Source organism: Bidens hawaiensis, unplaced genomic scaffold (genome assembly GCF_021521415.1).
Source record: "Bidens hawaiensis isolate Kalapana, Puna unplaced genomic scaffold, B.hawaiensis_p1.1 tig00069754_1, whole genome shotgun sequence".
In the NCBI taxonomy this organism is placed as follows: Eukaryota; Viridiplantae; Streptophyta; class Magnoliopsida; order Asterales; family Asteraceae; genus Bidens; species Bidens hawaiensis.
Window position 1 is genome coordinate 33,962 of NW_027502273.1, and position 6,117 is coordinate 40,078.

The following is a 6,117-nucleotide window of genomic DNA, read 5'->3' on the forward strand; positions in this document are numbered from 1 at the left end:
ACGTAAGAACATGCATCATTTCATCAAATTCAATTGTACACATGTACTGGCACCATGTTCAAGTTACAATTAAACTTGATTTCGACTCATTAATAGAAGGGAGAGCGAGTTAGGTTCGTTGTAAGTTTGATGTCTAAATTTTGAGTTTGGTCGTTAACAATTTACAAGCTCAAGTTCACTTAAATTACTATTCATAAGGCTGTGTTTTTATTAATAGACTTGGCTTGGATAAATTTTTATAAACGTTATTGATAAAAGTGTGTTGTTCTCAAATATTTTCAGTCAAGTTCGATATACCATCAACATATTCAACCACATCACGATGCCACTAATACATTCAATCACATCAGTATATTATCAATATTTTTGATGAGATTGGGGTCATCACAGCCATGAGAATAGAGAGGAAATGAAGAACATGGTCCCTAACTCTAAAACCCAATGGAAGTTGTAGGACCATACACTTTATTGGAAGTGATGTTGTTTGTGGTGCACTATTAGATGTTAATATGCTTGATATGGCTTGGTGAACCAACTTTGTGATTAAAGAAGAAATACAATCAACCTGTGCAACCGTATTTTTAGAGGACACTGATAATCATACCGTGAAGGAATAAAAATGAATGGACAATTGTTTAAGATATTTGATAAAACTTTGCAATTAAAATCAGTATCTCTTTGTCAAAGGCGCAATGTTTTTTTTTTTTTTTAAATGGCTAACTCGCACACCCTTTAAATATACTTTTAAATCTACATAATTGATTATCATATGACTAAAATCCCCGGTCACTTGAAGCTGAATACCTTTACTACACAGCTTGATAGTAGCTAGTTAAATTGCTACAAGCCCTTTGATCACATTATTTTCATGCATTAATTAGCATCATTAAATTCATCATAAACATCCAATTGCATCTTCAAAAGTAATTAAACTATATAATATTTTCGCCAGCAATACATATTAAAAAAAAACACTAGTTGTAAGGACCCATGTTTTGTGATGGGCCATGGATGGGTAGACAAAATGTAATATTCACAATAAAGCATTCTTGCGAAGCCATACATAGGTATACTACATTTTACAAAACTATTTGCAGTTATGCCTTATTGGACCTATGTTTACAATATGCAAAAGATGGATGCACTCCATCGTTGGTACTTGCAGGTGGCGCTGCTTTGTAATTAGAGCATGCTGCTATTATATTTTACAAAAGTTTAGGCCTGAGATATAAGTACATACTCATTACGCGTATTTTTGGTGTAGTATTTATATAAGTGGTTTGCTGTTAATTTTTTTTTTTAGGGGGAGGGGGGAATGAATACGGTGCTGTTAGCCGCCTAACCTTACACGGAAAACCCACCAAAACTACTTAGTTTTGATTAAAACTTAAGTAATTAGGGTTACCTGTATATTTTTTGAAGTTCAGTGTTATTAGCTATTTATGAAGTTTAAGCAAAAAAACGTGCTTCTCTTTTAAGATTTTTTTTTTCTTTTTTTACCATATATATATGGATGTTAAATGACATCTTTATTTATGGTAAAATAAATGAAATGCATTCCAAATTATATCAACCACCTCCAAGATAATAATGAGTTTACTTGAAGAAACTAGTACAGAGCAATGAGAATACACTGTATTGAAAGTTTATTTGGATTTATGAAGTGTAATCTCTTTTGATACGGTAATGAACACCTTAATAGTAATTGGATCTGGTATGCCTTAAAGAAATATGCAGTTGTTTTCCCATCTCCACAAGTTTTGTGTCTTGGCCATAGTTCAATTGGCTTGCAAGCTATGGTGCTTACTTCCAAACCCATCATATTTGTGTTCTTAACACACCAGCCAATAATGGAAAAATCACTTAAGCGGCAAACCCTTACATGATTACAAAATTGGTAAGCCTGGAAAACTAGGAAACTCGGGCAAGTTCGAGTGGAGTGCCAAAATGGGCTCAAGTCAGAATGGGTTCGATTCAAAAGGTGCTATTTAATATTAAGAAAAAAAAATCATTTTTGGTTTGGATAGGATCTTGTCAAAATGAATTTAGATTGAAATGAGTTATTTTGTAAAAGAAATACTAAAATAGATTCATTCTTTGTAACAAAATAATTTAATTCCAATAGCCATACAAGTCTACTCCTACCAAAAAACAAGTCATTTTGTGAACAGAAGCGTAATGTTTATTGGATTGATCATATTAATGAACATTCTCAACGAAGAATTTAAGGTTGAAGACTTGGTTTACCTCAAATTCAAATCAAACCGTACAAACAAATAGTTTACAACCAAAAGCCTTGAGAAAGCTAGCTTTTGTACAAATCAAACCTTCCCTATATTTTTCTTTCTTGAATAAAAAAATGAACGTGGATGGTATCAAAGATAATAATGATCATATCAATCCCTATAACTATGACTAGTCAAAGATGAAGAGATTCTCTTTATAAGTTATGCATTTCATATATTTGTATTTATTGTATTTCTAAAGTTTAGCTTTTGCATCTTCTATTTATACCCATTGTAAAATCTTATTCAAAGTGTGGTTTCATAATATATTCAAAATGTTAATGTGGTATCACAGCTCATATCTCCAACGAGAAAACTTTTGATCCTATTAGCCTGCAAACCATCGTCCGCCACCCCTAAATTTCTTTTCCGACCACCTCTATATTTCTTTTCCGGGCACTATGATCCCATCATCTCTACCAAAATCCCTTTTAAAACACACGTCTACCTACATCACCATTACAATGGTTACTTTTTCAAACACAACTACTTCTCTGTTTATATCAGTCAGGTTTTGCAAAACCTATTATCCTATCATCACCGCAACCATCATCTTCTGGCGAACCCTATTTTTTATATCTTATCTTCTGTTTCATTCACCCTAAAAAAAAAAAACTCACAAAATATATCTTCTTTTTGCTTCATCTCCAATTACATCTTCAACTTTATCAACTTCTTTTATTTTTTAAATACCATAATATATCTTCCAATTTTATCCAAGATTGGACTTATCCTATGGTCGTCCATCTTGCGGGAGCATATCAAGGAACGTGATCAAATCAATTGATTATGAAAGAGCAAATCATGTTTGGTCAATATGTTAGAGTAATTGTCTCCACACAATTAGCTTGCATATAATTTATATTTAATAGTATCCCTAGATATTAGTCATTGTATTGTATTTACATTTCTCATTGTAATTGTACAAAGTGTGGTTTCATAATATAGTCAAAACGTTAATATGGTATCACAGCTCATATCTCCAACGAGAAAACTTTTGATCCTATTAGCCTGTAAACCACTGTCCGCCACCCCTAAATTTCTTTTCTGACCACCTCTATATTTCTTTTCGGGCACTATGATCCCATCATCTCTACGGAAATCCTATTTTTTTAAAAAAAAAACACCTCTACCTACATCACCATTGCAATGGTTACTTCTTTAAACACAACTACTTCTCCGTTTATATCAGTTAGGTTTTGCAAAACCTATTATCCTATAACCGCCGCAACCATCATCTTTCCGGCGAACCCTATCTTTTATATCCTATCTTCTGTTTCATTCACCCTCGAAAAAAAAAAACTTGGCAAAATATATCTTCTTTTGCCTCATCAACTTCATATCCATTTGCATCTTCAATTCATCAACTTCTTCTCTTGCTCAAACCCGACCATTATCCAAGATTGGACTTATCCGATGGTCGTCCATCTTGCGGGGGCATATCAAGGATAATAATGATCATATCAATCCCTAGAATTATGGCTAGTCAAAGATGAAGAGATTCTCTCCATAAGTTATGCATTTCATATATTTGTATTTATTGTATTTCTAAAGTTTAGCTTTTGTATTTTATATTTATACCAATTGTAACATCCTATTCAAAGGTAAATCTCTAGTCCATCTTTTTTGCGGTTCTAGATACAAGAGTGGTCAAAATTATAAGTGACAGTTGATCAACCGTTGTTGCTTTGGTCAAATATGCCACTACAGGAAGCCACCTGGAGAAGCTTCCCATTTCAGTTTCACACCCAACTTACTCATTTTAAATAATATAATATAATATATAAAATACATATAATAATAGTCCAAGGACTCGATTTTAAAAGTGCACGATTCTAAAAACAAATCAATGTCACAGTTGCAATTATATTCTCAAAGACGTGCTCATCTTCTCTCAAGATCTTCAGATCCTTCACTGCCAGGGTTTTCGTCAAATTCACCAGATCATAATTTAAGGTAATTTATTCCCATCTACATAATATAAGTGAAATTGTAATGGTGTTTGGGTAGAAATATTTATTAACAATCATATTGTAATGGGATTTTGCATATTCAGATAATAGAATCCCAAAAACCTCTTAGACTTGTTTCAGTTTTGGTAGAGGACTGTTTTACACGCATATCATATGCTTAATTCAAGGCATCGTAATATACATGAATTGAAAGCTTACGTAACTGATTCCTAAAATGGATCACACAATCAAAGTCAAAAGCCTTATACTAAGCTACATCAAAAGTAACTTATAATATAGCCATCATAATTTTCTAATGCAGATGGAACGTCATCATCGTCACGATCATCATGGCCATGAAGTTTTAATTCCTGTATCAGATCACCATCTCCTAGAACTTGAGATGCCAAAAGCTTATGAAGAAGCCAATGTTGCATCTAAGCCGTCAAAGCCCTTGTGTGACCGGTGTTGCTATTTCTCGAAACATGAACATGATGTTTGTGATTCGGACCAACGGTCCAAATCTACAACCAAGCTTTAGGGACTTATGTTCTTTTACGTAATTGTTATGGCAGTTGAGATTGTTGGAGGTTTGAAAGCTAATAGTCTTGCGGTTCTAACGGATGCAGCCCATTTGCTCACTGACATTGGTGGATTCTCAATCTCTTTGTTCTCTGTTTGGGTTTACTGACTGGCATACGACTCCACGTCAGTCGTTTGGGTTCAGCCGAATAGAAGTTTTGGGTGCTCTTTTATCTATACAACTGATTTGGATTGTCTCTGGTTACTTGATATATGAAGCAATTGAAAGAATGCTTCATAAACAATCAGAGATAAATGGTGCACTAATGTTCCCTATTGCAGCTTTTGGCTTTGTTATCAACTTCATGATGGTCATGTGGCTCGGCCATGGTCATGGTCATGGTCACGGTCACGGTCACGGTCATGGTCATGAACATGGTCATCAGCATGGTACTAATGAAGATGAGGGTGCGAAATTGGTGGTGTCGGCTTCAAAACACAAGAACGGGACAATGAACATAAACATTAAAGGGGCTTATTTGCATGTAATGGCGGACATGATACAGTCGGTTGGGGTGATGATTGCGGGTTTGGTGGTATGGGTAAGGCCCGAATGGTTGATGGTTGATCTTGTTTGTACTCTGATCTTCTCGGTTTTGGTTCTATGTACAACTCTACCAATGCTAAAAAGTATATTTTCTATATTAATGGAGAGCACACCAAGTGAAGTTGATGTTGTTGGTTTAAAAACTGATTTAAATAGCATCAAGGGAGTACATGATGTGCATGATCTACATGTATGGGCGATAACACAAGGGAAAATTGTATTGGCATGCCATGTAATAGTTGAGTCAAATGTGAATTCGAATGAAATACTTCACCAAGTTAAATGTTTATGTGAAGGTAAGTATGGAATTCATCATGTAACCGCACAGATTGAATCTTTATAGTTTAGTGTTTACTAGGGCATCACTACCATTAACGGTGGTACCCTTCCCAGGTAATTGTGACATCTGCCCCGATCCGACCCGACCCAGGTACCCGTTTCCCTTATCCGATCTCTTTCTGTTATGATTTAATATTTATTTATACTTATATTTTACTTTTAATAATAATAATATATTTTCCTTCCCGCCTCTTTCTCTCTCTTTCTTTCCGCCTTCTTTTCCCTCTTGTTGCCGTCCCGCCTCTTTCTCTCTCTTGCCGTCGTTCCGCCCTTAAGCCTTGAACCCCCCCCCCCTTCTCTTTTTGTTTGTCCTTTGTTTCTTCCCGCCTAAGGTTGTCTGCGCAGTTCCACGCGCCAGACTCCTTACAAGGAAGCCTGCGTGAAGATTGACTGTTCCTGCGTTACGCGCTAG

At 35.0% G+C, this 6,117-nt stretch overlaps 1 pseudogene across 1 annotated transcript; it reads left to right on the top strand.

Annotated features, from left to right (window-relative positions):
• The first annotated feature begins 4,171 nt into the window (after positions 1-4,171).
• On the top strand, positions 4,172-5,709 carry LOC143605476 (metal tolerance protein B-like; annotated as a pseudogene). The gene is made up of 2 exons (XR_013148548.1): positions 4,172-4,241; positions 4,560-5,709. The product of XR_013148548.1 is annotated as a metal tolerance protein B-like (transcript).
• The last annotated feature ends 408 nt before the right edge of the window (positions 5,710-6,117 follow it).